This window comes from Coenobita brevimanus, chromosome 55 (assembly GCF_032717465.1).
Source record: "Coenobita brevimanus isolate Jiangsu-jjx chromosome 55, ASM3271746v2, whole genome shotgun sequence".
Taxonomy (NCBI): domain Eukaryota; kingdom Metazoa; phylum Arthropoda; class Malacostraca; order Decapoda; family Coenobitidae; genus Coenobita; species Coenobita brevimanus.
In genome coordinates, this window is record NC_137008.1 from 14,415,758 (window position 1) to 14,430,355 (window position 14,598).

Consider the following 14,598-nt stretch of genomic DNA (forward strand, 5'->3'; position numbering starts at 1 on the left):
TAACCTTACTTCATCCCGCCGCAGCTTACCTGTCAGGTAGCTTGTGGTGCTGTAATACAGTGGACAACGAAGGCAGGAAGAATAAGAGAAAGTAACGCAGTAAAGATGAAAAGAAATGAGGGAATAAAAGAAATATTAGGACATAGTTGGAAATAAAAGGAAAATGAATGTCTGAGTTAAGAGGGAAAATATCATCGAAAGGACGACAGGGCAAAATAAAACAAAAGAACCATTGAAATATATATAAATCAGTTCTACTGCCCGACAGCAGAACTGGTTTACCCCTGCCACATCATAACAGACCCATCCTCTTACCCGCACCTGACCTGACTAGCCGATCAGACCAAATGCGGGAGAATATCCCCTCAGGGCTGCATCATCACTTATTCATTCACAACTTGTCTCCATTTATTTCTGTCACACACAGCCACTCTTCCTTGCTCAACAAACATCCCTCTCGCATCCAACGCTCTCTTCACACTGTCCATCCATCCTATTCGTGGTCTTCCTCTCAGCCTTACACCTCTCACATCAGATCTAGTTATCTTTTTCACCAATCGCTCATTATCCATTCTCTCCATATGCCCAAACCATTGCAACACCCTCTGCTCAACTCTACCAGCCATCTCCCGAACAACTCCAGTTCTCCTTCGCACTTCATCATTTCGCACCCGATCCATACGCGTCACTCCACACATACTCCTCAGACACCTCATCTCCATTACATTCAAACTTTTCCTCTCTGCTACACCCATATTCCATGTTTCAGCCCCATATAACGCAGTTGGTACCACAACACCCTCATACAGCCTTCTTTACATCCGTTCTAAGCGAACGACATTTAAACACTTTTTTCATTCATCCCAACACCTTTCCTACTTCATTTATTCTAAACTTCACTTCTGCATCTATTCTTCCATCCACAGCAACATGTGACCCTAGATATTTAAAACAATCTACCTCCTCAAGCAACTAACCATTCAAAACTATATTCATCCTCCTACCATCTATCAACCTCGTACACTTCATCACTTTACTCTTATTCTCATTTACTTTCAATTTCCTCCTTTCACACACCCTTCCAAACTCCTCTACCAACTGTCTCCATCTCTCCTCTGAATCAATCACCAGTGCAGTATCATCTGCAAACAGCAGCTGCTTCAGATTCCACTCTCCACCATCAACATTCACCAGACTCAGACCTCCACCTAAAACTCTTGCATTCACCTCCCTTACAATACCATCCATGTAAATATTAAAACAACCAAGGCGACATCACACATCCCTGTCACAGCGCCACTCTCACGGGAAACCAATCACTCACAGCATTTCCCACTCTTACACACGCTCTACTATTTACATAAAAACTTTTCACCCCTTTTAGTAACCTACCATCAAGTCCATACAATCTTAAATCAGTCCACAAAGCTTCCCTTTCAATTCTATCATACGCTTTCTCTAAATCCATAAATGCCCAAAACACATCCTTGCCTTTCGCTTAATACTTTTCACACACTTGTCTCACAGAAAACACCTGATCAAAGCATCCCTTCCCTCTTCTAAAGCCACACTGCTCATCACCAATCACTCCCTCTGTACCCTCTCTAACTCTCGTAAATAACACTCTACCGTACACCTTACCTACAACACTCAACAGACTTATACCCCTAAAGCTAGTACATTCATACTTATCACCCTTGCCTTTATACAACGGGACCACACAAGCACTTGCCCAGTCAATTGGCACCATACCTTTCTCAAAGCACACATTCAACAATCTTACTAACCAGTCAACAATAGTCACTCCACCACCCTTCAGGCATTCCACAGCACACCCATCCATACCTGCAGCTTTCCCTGTTTTCATCTCCTTTACTGCCTTCTCCACTTCCTCCTTCGTGATCAAAGAATCATTTAACTCTCCCAACACATTTATTCCTTGCACCCTTCCATCCGCCACAATCTCAGCCACCCTTTCCTCCTCTACATTTAACAATCTTTCAAAATACTCTGCCCATCTCTTCTTACTGCATCCATTTCAATTTACATCCTTCCATCCTCTGATTTTACTCATTCTTCCTTCCCAGACTCTCCCTTTCGCACCCTTTTCACCTCCTTCCAAAACATTTTCTTATTCTGTTGAAAATTCTCTGCCAGCCGCCTACCCCACCTCTCATCTGCTGCCACTTTAGCATCACGCACAGCCCTTCTCGCTCTATTCCTCTTTTCCTTATACCTTTCATATGACATCTCATCCTTCCTCTGCAGCCACCCTTCATATGCACGTCTCTTCTCAGCCACAGCCATACTTACTTCCTCGCACCACCATTCACCTCCTTTTCTTACACCAGCACCCACACGTCTCACACCACACACCTCTTCTGCATGCCCCACCACAGCACTCTTAAACAACTGCCATTCCTACTCCACGCTGCCATTTTCCCGATCTTTCACTGCGTTCCACTCATCTTTCAATTTCTCCTCATACTCTATCTTTTTCTCTCTTTTATCCAACTCACTCACTCTCAAAACCTTCCTGCCACACCTAACCCTCCTAGTTCTCACCCATCTCTTACCTACTCTTAACTTTCCCTCCACCAGGTAGTGGTCAGACATACCTCCACCCTCCCTCTCAGAACTCTCACAACCAACAATCTTCCTATTACATTCCTAGACACAACCACATAGTCCATCAAAGCTCTATCAACAACCCTTCCACCCTCCTGTCCCACACATGTATACTTATAAATATCTTTCTTCTCAAACAGCGTATTCCCAATCACCATCTTTCGCTCAATACACATCGCTATCATTTGTTCCCCATTTTCATTTCTTCCAGGCACACCATGCATACCAACTACGCCTTCAACTGCTACATTTCCCACTCTAGCATTCAGATCTCCCATCATTACCACATTCACATTCGCTCCAAAACTCTGCAGACACTGATCAACATCATTCCAGAAAGACTCCCTCTCTTCTTCATCCCTTTCACTACCAGGCCCATATGCACTCACAAACACTCACAACTCACGTTCAAATTTCGCTTTCACCCACATCAGTCTCGATGACACCTCCTTCCATTCAATCACACATTGCTGTACTTCCGGACTCACTAACAAGACCACACCTTCTCTTGCCCTTCCTCTATCAACACCTGGCAATCTTCCATTTACACTTCTAAACATAGATTCCCCTTCCCTTTCATCTTCGTTTCACTCAAAGCTAACACATCCAACTTTCTTCTCACAAACATTCTCCCAATCTCCTCCCTTTTAGCCTCAATCGTACTACATCCACACACATTCATAGACCCAATCTTCAGGGTACGGAGATAACTCCATCCCCCATCCCTTTCTCTGGCCTGTCTCTTTTAGGAACTAAAAAACAGAGGAGGGGTCCCTAGTCCCCTCATATATATATATATATATATATATATATATATATATATATATATATATATATATATATATATATATATATATATATATATATATATTTGATTAATAATAATAATAGTCTTTTAATTTTTCTTGTCTACCTCGTTCTTCCTCGTAAAACGGGAGAAACGGATGAAAAAAATATAAGGAGTCAAGGGGAAAGAATAAAGATGAAAAAAGAATATTTGAAAAAATGAAAAAGAGGCAGCACTCTGAGTTGGGTCGAACTCTAGGCACCTTTATTGGAGTCCCAGGCCGCTCCACCTTATTTCACCTTGGCCTCTGCTTCCCTTGTTGCTTTATTGCTGTATAATAGTGAAGATAAAGGAGAGGGAAAGAATCGAAAAAAAAGCAGGAGCAATGGAAGGAGAAAGAAGCAGAAGGAATGACCAGGAGAAAGAAATGTGAAAAAAGAAAATGGTAATATTTTAGGAAAGATAAGGAAAGGTGGAAACTTTGAAAGAAATGAGAATAAATAGACAAGAATGAAACAAAGGTGAAATACAGAAGGAAGGTAATAATGGGGGAAGGAACAAAAATGAGGTATAAATAACTGCGGTTGATAATGATGATGATGATGACTGAATGAGATGATATTCGTGATGCTGAGGATGATGGTGATGACGATGATGTAGGCCAGTGTTTATGACAACAATCTTACTTTACGTCACTTCCTTCCACTTACAGTTTTTGCTCCTGTAATAAAACTCGTTTAAAGGCAGCCTTATGCGGATTGATGCACGATGCCAAAAACCCAGAAATGAATTATTATAACTGGGGAACTGATGGCCCGATTGGACTGGGAATGGTTTACACCTTGATGATAGAACATTTTAACTGTAACTTGCTAAAAAAAAAAAAAAAAAAAAAAAAAAAAAAAAAAAAAAAAAAAAAAAAATCGTGCTACATGCGCCGGTTTTTGCCGTGTTACGGTAACGTCAGCCTTTGAAATGGCCAGAAATGAGTCATATCTCGGGAATCGGTGGCCCGATTTGACTGGAAGTTGTTTTGTTCTTCAAGTTAGAACTTCCTAGCGGTACCTTGCTCTAACAAAAATTGCGCTACAATGCACTGTTTTTGCTGTGCTACGGTAACAAACAAAGAAACCAACAAACCAACAAACACAAAAATCTGACCATTACAATATAGATGAAGCAAGAAACGAGCAAGAAGGAGAGAGAACAAGGGGAATAATGAGAAATATGTCAGTACAGAAAGAGAGAAATAAAAGGCAAAGGATAAATGAGTTAATCTATAAAGTAAATGCCAGAGAAGCTGAGACTGCAGGAAGAAAGCAAAAAATAAAACGGACTGAAAATAACATAAAACAGAAACGATTATTAGAGGAACGAGGAAGAAAGAATAATAGAGAAGAAAGACCGAAAAACAGGAGCACAACACTCTCTCTCTCTATCTCTCTCTCTCTCTCCCCCGAACATTAACCCTGGATGCCGCCTTGCTTAGACCCTTCACTCCTATGACGTATTTATAGAGCCTGGAGCATCTCTGGCAGCGGTTCTGTCCGTCTGCAGGTGACGATTTTTGGATGCCAGATGTTGCACTGCCGTAGACCTGCGAGGCGAGTGAAAACACCATACCACACCACACTACACCACATCGCACTACACCACACCACACCACACCAGACCACACTACACCACATCGCACTACACGACACCACACCAAACACAATACACATTATCAGCCTCCCAAAACACAGCACAGCATAGGAATTATCACCACACACACTCAGCCTCCCACACCACTACACACCAAGGGCATTAACCGAGAGGCCCTGTAACTTCGGCATCTAGTATTTTTGTGCTTGTATATTTCGGTCTTGTTGTCTCCTGATTATTTGATTCAGTTTTGGAGAGATGTAAACTGGATAGGTTAATTATAACCTTGATTTACCCCTTCAGTGCGAGAAGACTCTCCAAAACTTAGTAACATCACCAGGAGGTAGCAGCACTTTATTCAAGCTAAAACGCGACGATTGTGTTCAGATGAGAGGCGGCGTAAAAACGAACAACTATGAAACATTTCCGATGACTCCTTCTCTAATAACGATACAATTAGCTTTTTTTCTTTTTTCAGTCAACTGCTGACGATTTGGTTCCACTGAGAAAAACATGTCAATCAACGAGTCAGCAGACATTTTGCTTCCTTACCTCTATTTATATCAACAAGATGGGGGAAGCTGTGTACAGTCAGGGAAGGTTCCGCATTACCCACCTCTCGAACCACTGGTGTGAGACGGATGAATGTGAAGCGGCGGCCAGACCTCATGTGTCTGGTAATTGTGTGTGAGCGATAGGGAAGCGGGGGTTTGGGGTCAGAGGAGGTTTAGGTGATAGGTTGGGAATCAAGTGTAAGTTTGCAACGTATGACTTAGAGGGCGTGTTTGAGTTAATTTAGTAAGGATAGATGACAATATGATGCTTGCATATTATTTAAAAATTACGTAGATGTCTGTAGAGTTGGTGTTGTCAGGAAAGTCATGGAAGTTTGCTGGGTTCGAACAGAGGTTTGAATGCTTTCACTCCATCTCGACTTTAACATGAGAAATTTCCCCAGGAGATATTCGTAACGATAATAACATACACGGCATTTATATTTTGTGTTGATTCGAAGTAAAAGCTACTATATATATATGTATATATAAAGATAGAGAGATAGATAGATACAGTATATATATGTATATGTATATAGATAGATAGATACAGTATATATATATATATATATATATATATATGTATATATATGTATATATATATATATATATATATATATATATATAATGTATGTATGTATATATGTATGTATGTATGTATGTGTGTGTGTGTGTGTGTGTGTGTGTGTAAATTTCTATAAATCTGTTTACTTATTTATCCCTGTCATCCCACTATAAATGTCAGCCTGCAAACATTTCCAGCGTTATGTAATTATTCATCTCGAACTAGAGTCTAGTGTAGTGTATGATGATAATAATATAAAAAATAATGTATATGAGCGATTAACAGGGTTTTCGTTTTCTTTTAGACAGTATGACATGGGAAGCCCTAATGATAAGATCAGTCCCTGTAACTACCACTCCTATCAAACCTTACAAAGCTAAGGCAAAGAAGCATACCTTTGAGAGTAAGCATGTATTATATATGCAGTAATGTAGACAGACTCAGAGAACAGTGTGACACCAAACAAACAGCATACCGCTTTATCACTCTGAGAATACGTCGGACGTATTATCATTGGCTATTGATACAGTGACGTGAGCAATTCTCCAAATCCTCCAACCCGCGGCCACCCTTCCTCCCACTTACAGTTACCAGACACATGGAATATGGCTGCTGCTTCGCGACTGTTCGTCGACCACCAGTACGCCGAACAGTGGGAAATGCGGAACTTTTCCTGACTGTACATCATTTACCTCAGTTGTTTATATCCATCAGAACACTGTTGTTGTGTGCATCCTCTCTCACGGTTAAAGGGTGACTGACGTGATTCGAAACTCCAGTTATTTCGCTAGGATTCATTTACTGCTGGGGCGAGAAAATGACCCAGTAACCCACATGCTAAATAATGTTTGTCTGTTTTTATATTATGGTTTCCCTATATTCAAACCTCACCTTAACTTCTTCAGTACGACGGACTCCTTTTTATATTATTCTTGTTACAATTACCTGATTTTATTTAGCTTAGGAAAGACTTGCTGCCTTGAAAATATTGTTATGGCTTTCATTCATTCCTGTACTAAAAAATAAAAAGAGGGTGTCTTTCCCAGCTGAATACAATCGTCTTGCAGGAGTCAAGGAAACAAGTCATGAAACTCAAGGGACTCGAATTATCTTTGAATAATGTTACAATTATCGTATCCATTTTGGTCTGCTGGTCACTCATCAAAGCCTCCACTACGATTACGTCATATTTGTAGTAATCCTGCTATCAGTGCTGTAGGCCCTGGAAAAAGAAAGAAAATGCGGCTATGGTTCATCAGACATTGGTTTAATTCTTTATTTTCCTTGTTTTATACTCACAGACTTACCACACCCTTTGACAGTAGCTGCCTAACATTGGCCAACCGGTCCATTACGATGATGATCATGATCATGTTGATGATACCATCGTAAAATTGGTAAGTAGTTCATTCCTTAAAATCGTCTAACAAACAAATGTACCGTATTCCATATTTTATTATATTCCATAATTATTTTATTGCTGTCATGTGGTTAGGAAAGAAGAAAAACGAAAAAGAGGCGAAAAAGAAAGAAATGTGACAAAAATGATATGCAGAACGACAGGAGTAATTAGAACAGAAATGGCCGAAAGAAAAAAGGAGGGGACGAATGTAAAAATGAGGCCATCTGAGACAGGGAGAGAGAAGACAAGAAAAACAAGAATGAAATAAAACTTAAACGAAGTAGGAGAGAAAGATAAAACAAAATATAGAAATTTACTGCAGTTTAGACAGAAAAAATGAAAAAAAAAAAGATTTAATAAAGTAAATGCTAAAGAATGGACGACATAACAGAAAGCAAAAATGGAAAAGGGGATGAAAGGAATATATATAAAGAGGAGAAAAGGAATAAAGAGTTGAAAGCAGAAAGAAAGAATGAGAAGAAAGGAGAGAACAAAACAAAGGAAAACGAGATAGCAGAGCATAAAAAGAAAAATGTAGAAACGAAAATAAAAAGGATATAAATAAAGGAACAGTCGACGCCAAGGTGGAACTCGGGACACATTTATCAGAGTCCCAGGCCGCTCCACCTTACTTCACCTCGGCTCCTACGTCTCTTGTTGTTGTGTCACGGTAATATACTGAAGATAGGAAATAGAGAGCGAAAGAAAAGAATAAAGAGGGGGAGAAAGTAATAAAGCAATAAAGGAGGAAAGAATGAAAAGGAAGTTGGATGGAGGAAAAGGAACTGAAACGACAAATGAAAAAGGAGGAAAGAAAAAGAGAATGAAAAATGTACAAAGAAGGAAGAATAGGAAGAAGAAATATGAGAAATCGTGAAACAAAGGAGACTGGAACGACTAAAGGAAGAGAAAAATAGATAAGGTATAAATGATAAATGTGTTAAATCGGTACATCTGTAGTAAAGTCCCAGGCCGTTATACTTTACTTTATCTCGCCTTCTACCTCTCTTGTACTCTGTGATACTGTAATATAGTGATTATTTTGATGTAATATAGTTGATTTTGGTGGTGGTAATAATGATGATGGTGATGATGATTACGGTGATGATGGTGGTGTTAGTACTGGTGAAGATAACTGAGATGAATTTTGATGATGGTAATGATAACTATACGCTGTAAATGATGATGATGATGATGATGATGATGATCGTGATGTTTATAATGGTGGAAAAGAGAGTTGTGTTGTTGTTGTTGGTCGTGATGGTGATGGTGGTGGTGGAAAAGGGAGTTGTGTTGTTGTTGTTGGTGGTGATGGTGATAGTGGTGGTGGTGGTGGTGATATACAGTAAGTCAGCTGATGGTAATAACGTTCCTTTATCTCACATCCTGCATTTCTTGCAGCTTCTGATGTATTATTATGGAGAAAGGGAATAGGAAGGAAAAGTAAGAAATGAAAACAGAAATAAACGTGAAACCGGGAAATTACAGAAAAATAAATCTATACAGTGAGATGGCAATTTAAAAAAATATATGAATATCAGAAAGAATGGGAGATATACAGGAGACAGTAAAAAGGGAATGATTATAAAAAAAGTAGAAATGGGAAAGGAAGAAGAAAATGAAAGACATGAGTACGCGAAAAATGAAAGAAGAGGATTTTGAAAAGGGGAATGGAAAAGAGAGACGAGGGAGACTAAACGGGAAAACTAAGGACAAGACAATGTAAAATGAAGATATTGAAGAAAAGTGAAAATGAACACTGACTGAGCTTAGGTTCTGACTCCCGACATATTTATTAGAACCCTAGGGCGTTCCCCCTACATCACTCCTACTTCTCTTGTTGTTTTATTACTGTAATATAGTGAAGAAAGACAGCAGAAAAGAAATGAAGAAATGGAGTAAGTAAAAAAAAAAACGGAAAAAAGAACGGGAGAAGACAGTGAATGGAAATGAAAAAAGAGAAAGGGAAAAAAAAAGGACATGACAGGAGGAAGAAAGGGGAAACATAGAAATGAAATGAGAAAACTGGAAGAAAGAAGAACGGGAATGAAGTAACACGTGAAATAAAGGAGAGGGAAAGAAAGAGCAGTGAGGAAACATATGAAAAGGAATCATAAAAGGTGAGATGGTAACTCGTTTCACCTGCACTAGAGTCCCAGGCCGCTCCACCTTACATCATCTTGCCTCCTCCACTGTAGGTAATGACAAGGCAACGGAGAAAGAAAGAGGGAAAGAAAACGAGTAAAGGTAACCTGAAAGGAGAAGACAGGAAAAACATGAAAACAGAAAAGACAAATATACAGGAAAAAGTAGGTAAAGGACTACGAGAGGCAGTAAAAAAAGAAAATGAGCGTTGTAATGACAGTAAGTGAATGAGAGAAATGAGAGAAGAATGAAAGTGAGATTGAGAAACATAATTAGATGAATACAGTGAAGATAAAAACTTTAAGTAAAGAAGAGAATAGATGTTAGGAGATGGAAAACATAAAGTATAAGAAACTGGGATGAAGAGAAGATAATAAAAGCGAAAGGATTAAGAAATTACGATGGGAAGAGAGAAGGATATTATTAACGAAAGAACAGAAAAAAGGAAAAAAAAAAAAAGGAAAATTAGAAGTTTTAAAAAACATGGATGGATAAAAAATAAAAATAAAAAGAAGCCCTCGAGTGACTGTGGGTCAAACTGAAGAAACCTTTGTTAGAATCTCAGGCCGCTCCACCTTACTTCACCTTGGCTCCTACTTGTCTTGTTGCTTTATTGCTGTAATATAGTGAAGAAAGGAAGGAGAGAGAGAGAGAGAGAGAGAGAGAGAGAGAAAAGAGTACAGTTCAAAGAAATTTTCAGTTCATGAAGAAAAAGGCTGTGTGTGTGTGTGTGTGTGTGTGTGTGTGTGTGTGTGTGTGTGTGTGTGTGTGTGTGTGTGTGTGTGTGTGTGTGTGTGTGTGTGTGTGTGTGTGTGTGTGTGAGAGAGAGAGAGAGAGAGAGAGAGAGAGAGAGAGAGAGAGAATCTCAGCTGATGGCATGAACTCGGTACACCTGTAGTAGAGTTCCAGGCCGCTTCATCATGCTTCATCTCGCTTCCTGCCTCTCCTGTAGCTTGTGATGCTGGAAGATGATAGTCATGTACAGGAAAGAATGAAGAAGGAAAAGAAAGAAAATGAATGACAGGAATGAGAACAGAAAGAAAATGAGATTGAAAGAAATGACTGAATAGAAAGAAGAAAAATGTGAGCAAAGAAGATGATAGACCATAGGAGATGGAAAACAGAAATTATAAGAAACCGGGATGTAGAGAAGATAATGAAGGCGAAAGGATTTAGAAATAAGAGAGGGGAAAAACAAGAAAGAAGAAAAAAAGAACAGACAAAGCGTAAAGAAGAAAAATAAAAAAGAAATGAAAAGGCGAAATGAAAAAAATAATAAAAATAAAAAGAAGCCTATCAGAGGAGTGCGGGTCGAACTGGAGAAACCTTTGTTGGAATCTCAGGCCGCTCCACCTTACTTCACCTTGGCTCCTACTTGTCCTGTTGTTTTATTGCTGTTATGTAGGGAAGAAAGGAAAAGAGAGAGAGAGAGAGAGAGAGAGAGAGAGAGAGAGAGAGAGAGAGAGAGAGGGTTGAAAGTAAAGAGAAAAAAAACTGAAACAATAAAAGTAAAGAACATGATAACAGAAAGCAGAGAAAAAGAAAAGTATTGAGAGTAAAGGAAGCAAACGAAAAAACGAAAATGAGAGAGAAGGACTTGACTAAACCAAAGTTAACTACAGAGCAACGAGATAAAGAACAGGATTAAGAAGGAGCCTAAAGACTAAAAGGTAAAGGTGTTAAGTGGGTACAGGTGTAGTAGAGTGGCAGGCCGCTCCACCTTGCTACATCATGCCTCTTACTCTTTATGGTGATGCTGAGTATGATGGTACTGATGAGGGTGATGCAGGTCAGTTCTGATGATAACCCAACTTCATCACGCCTCCTACATCTTTTATAGCTTGTGAGACAATACAGGAGTACGTAGCAGCACACAGCAAGTACAGATAACAGGAGGCCTATTGGCCCATTACGAATTATCTGTTGAGGAAGCAACTGATTCTAAGGATATAACCAACTTCTATGAAAAAACAAGAGACGAAGGCTCTCCTCGCACCCTACACCCTCCGGATAACGGCAGGAAAAAAGACAGAAATAATGATATGACTGTTGGTGAGAGGAACCATATATTTTTCATATACAAATAAATAACAGCTACTTCTATTGTGTCTACAATCTCTGATCTACAATTCTGAAATTAGAACCCTAGAAAATCGCAAAGTATTCTGATATATAAGTACAACAAAGTTTTGTATTGGTATTAATTTTAATGTGATTGAAAACGTTAAGAAAAATTGTCGGAGATAGTTTGACCACGTGGGAGAGGATGGAGAATGAAAAGCTGACTAGAAGTGTGTATGTGTGACTAGAGGTGGAAGGGGAGACTGGCAGGGAAAGACTAAGGATTAGATGAAAGGGATGGAGTAGAGGAATGTATAAGAGAAGGTGATGTGAGCTGGAGAAAGGGCCGCCAATAGGTAGGGGACAGGGCGACATGGAGGAGGAGGCCTACAAAAGGTACTGGCGCCAACCCACCCCTGAATCTCGTCTCTTTTATGCTTCTGTACGGAATCATGTCAAGTGTGTTCTTCGCTATACTAAGAATAATTTCATTCGTACTACATGTCAAGTGGGGTTGGTGGAGGATTAGTGCCCCTCCCTGTAAAACAGTTAACTCTAAGCCGTTGGCCACCCCATTTGGGATACATGGCGTCTGGCAATGAAAATGATGAAATGACTGAATGTTCTGAACTCTCTTGAATGAAATTCTCCCTACTCCTTTTGACGCCTTCACAAAAATCTTTCTAATAATTTTGCATCAACAGCTTTCCTTCCTGCAGACTATTTTTCAAGTCGTTGTTAATAATAACTCTTACATATATTCGTTTTTTACTTCCGTTTAGGGGATTTGAAAAAAATGGGATATAATAAAAACGAAATAAAAGAAGAGAAAAACTGAAGTAAATATATTAAGACTTGACAGGAGTAAGAGGTAAAAAAAAAAAAAGGTGAAGAAATGAGTAAGGAAAGAAGAATGAGGAGAATGACTAGACGAAAGAAAGTAAAGGAGAGAGGAAAAGATGACAAAAAAAGGGGGAAGGTAAGCCATAAAAAAGTGCGAAAGAAAGAAAAAATGGGAAACGAACAAGAAAGGAAATTCGAGAAACAATATAGGAAAATCCGATTTATAAGGTAAAAAAGAAAAACAGAGGAAAAAGACACATACAGGAAAATAGATTAAAAAAAAATAAGTGGGAGGAAAAATGGAAGGTGTGAACTCAATACACCTGTTGTGGAGTGACAGCTGGGTTGGGCTTCCTTTTTCTCGCATCCTATGTAATAGTTACTGGGTCGTACTTATGAAGGATCCAAACTCTCATGATGCTTGTGATGAAATATAATAGTGGTTTTCGGTCGTACTTATAAAGGATCCTAACTCACTTGCAGTTTCTAATGTTGTTATGTAGTAAAGAAGAACAAAAAATGACAAAATGAAAAATTGAATAGGAAACTAAAGGAACGTCTGTGGAAAAAGGAAAGAAAAAAGTAGGAAAGAAAAGCGAAACAAGAAATATATATATATATAAAATGAACCACCAAGATTACAGGTAGAGCACAAAACACATTTGTTGGATTCTCAGGCCGCTCCACCTTACTTCTCCTTGACTCCTACTTTTCCTGTTGCCTTATTGCTGTTAAATAGCCAAGAATGGGGAAGTATGTACGACAGGAGTGAGTAAAACAGAGAAAGTAAGAAAAGAATGAACTTTGAAAGAACAGGAAAATGTAAGAACTTAAAAAATGATTAAGAAAGGAAAGACAGATACATAAATGATAAATGTGGAATAAAGAAAAAGACAGGCTGTGAGAAAGGAATAATGAAACAGGACAGAAACAAAAATTCGGAAGTAAAGAAAAGGAGGTTCATTGTCGGGGTGAAGCTTTGAAAATGATTCAGGTGTAGTCGAGTCCCAGGCCGCTCCACCTTACTTCACCTCGCCTCCTACCTCTCTTGTAACTTGTGATGATGCAGTGTCACACCCGGATCTAAGAAGCTGATGAGGATAATGGAGGTGATGGTGATAATGATGATGGTGATGATGATGATGATGATGATAATGATGATGATTGTTTTGGTGGTGATAATTGTTAAACTGATATAGATTAGGTTTGGTGAGATGTTAACTGTATGGATATGGATGATTATGATGATGATGATGATGATGATGATGGTGTTGTGATGGTGTATTGGTGGTGGTGTGGTGGTGGTGATGTGGTGGTGGTGTAGTGGTGGTGCAGTGGTGGTGGTGTAGTGGTGGTGATGTGGTGGTGGTGTGGTGGTGGTGATGTGGTGGTGGCGATGATGGTGGTGGCGATGATGGTGGTGGCAATGGCGGTGATGTACAATAGCTTTGTACTAACGATGATAACCTCACTTTATTTCGTCTCTTACCTGTTTGTTAGCTTGTGATGCTGTAATATAGTGGACAATGAAGGAAGGACGAGAAACTAACTCAGTAAAGATGAAAGGAAATGATAAAGAAAGGAGCAGTACCGTACGAATAAGACGGAAATGAAAGGAAAAGGAAGGTAAGAGTTAATAAGGAAAATGTGACCGAAAGGTAGATAGAAAGGAGATAGTAAAGCAAAAAAGCAGTGAGAAAAAAAAATAGAGAAAAGAGGAGTGAAAAAGTACTAGCTGCATTATTATGAAAACATTTTATTTTTATTTTCTGTCACTCTCATCTTAAATATCAGGACCAAATTGCCTAGTCCCAGGCTTCTACGCTTCTCATGGGGCAACGTAGAATTGGATGATGGATGGATGGATGGATGTGTCTTCCTTCTTACTACAACGAGAGGATGGGTTAAAATATCTAAGGAGTATAGGCGAAAAAGGAGAGAACATGAAAGAGCCTATAAACAAGAAAGA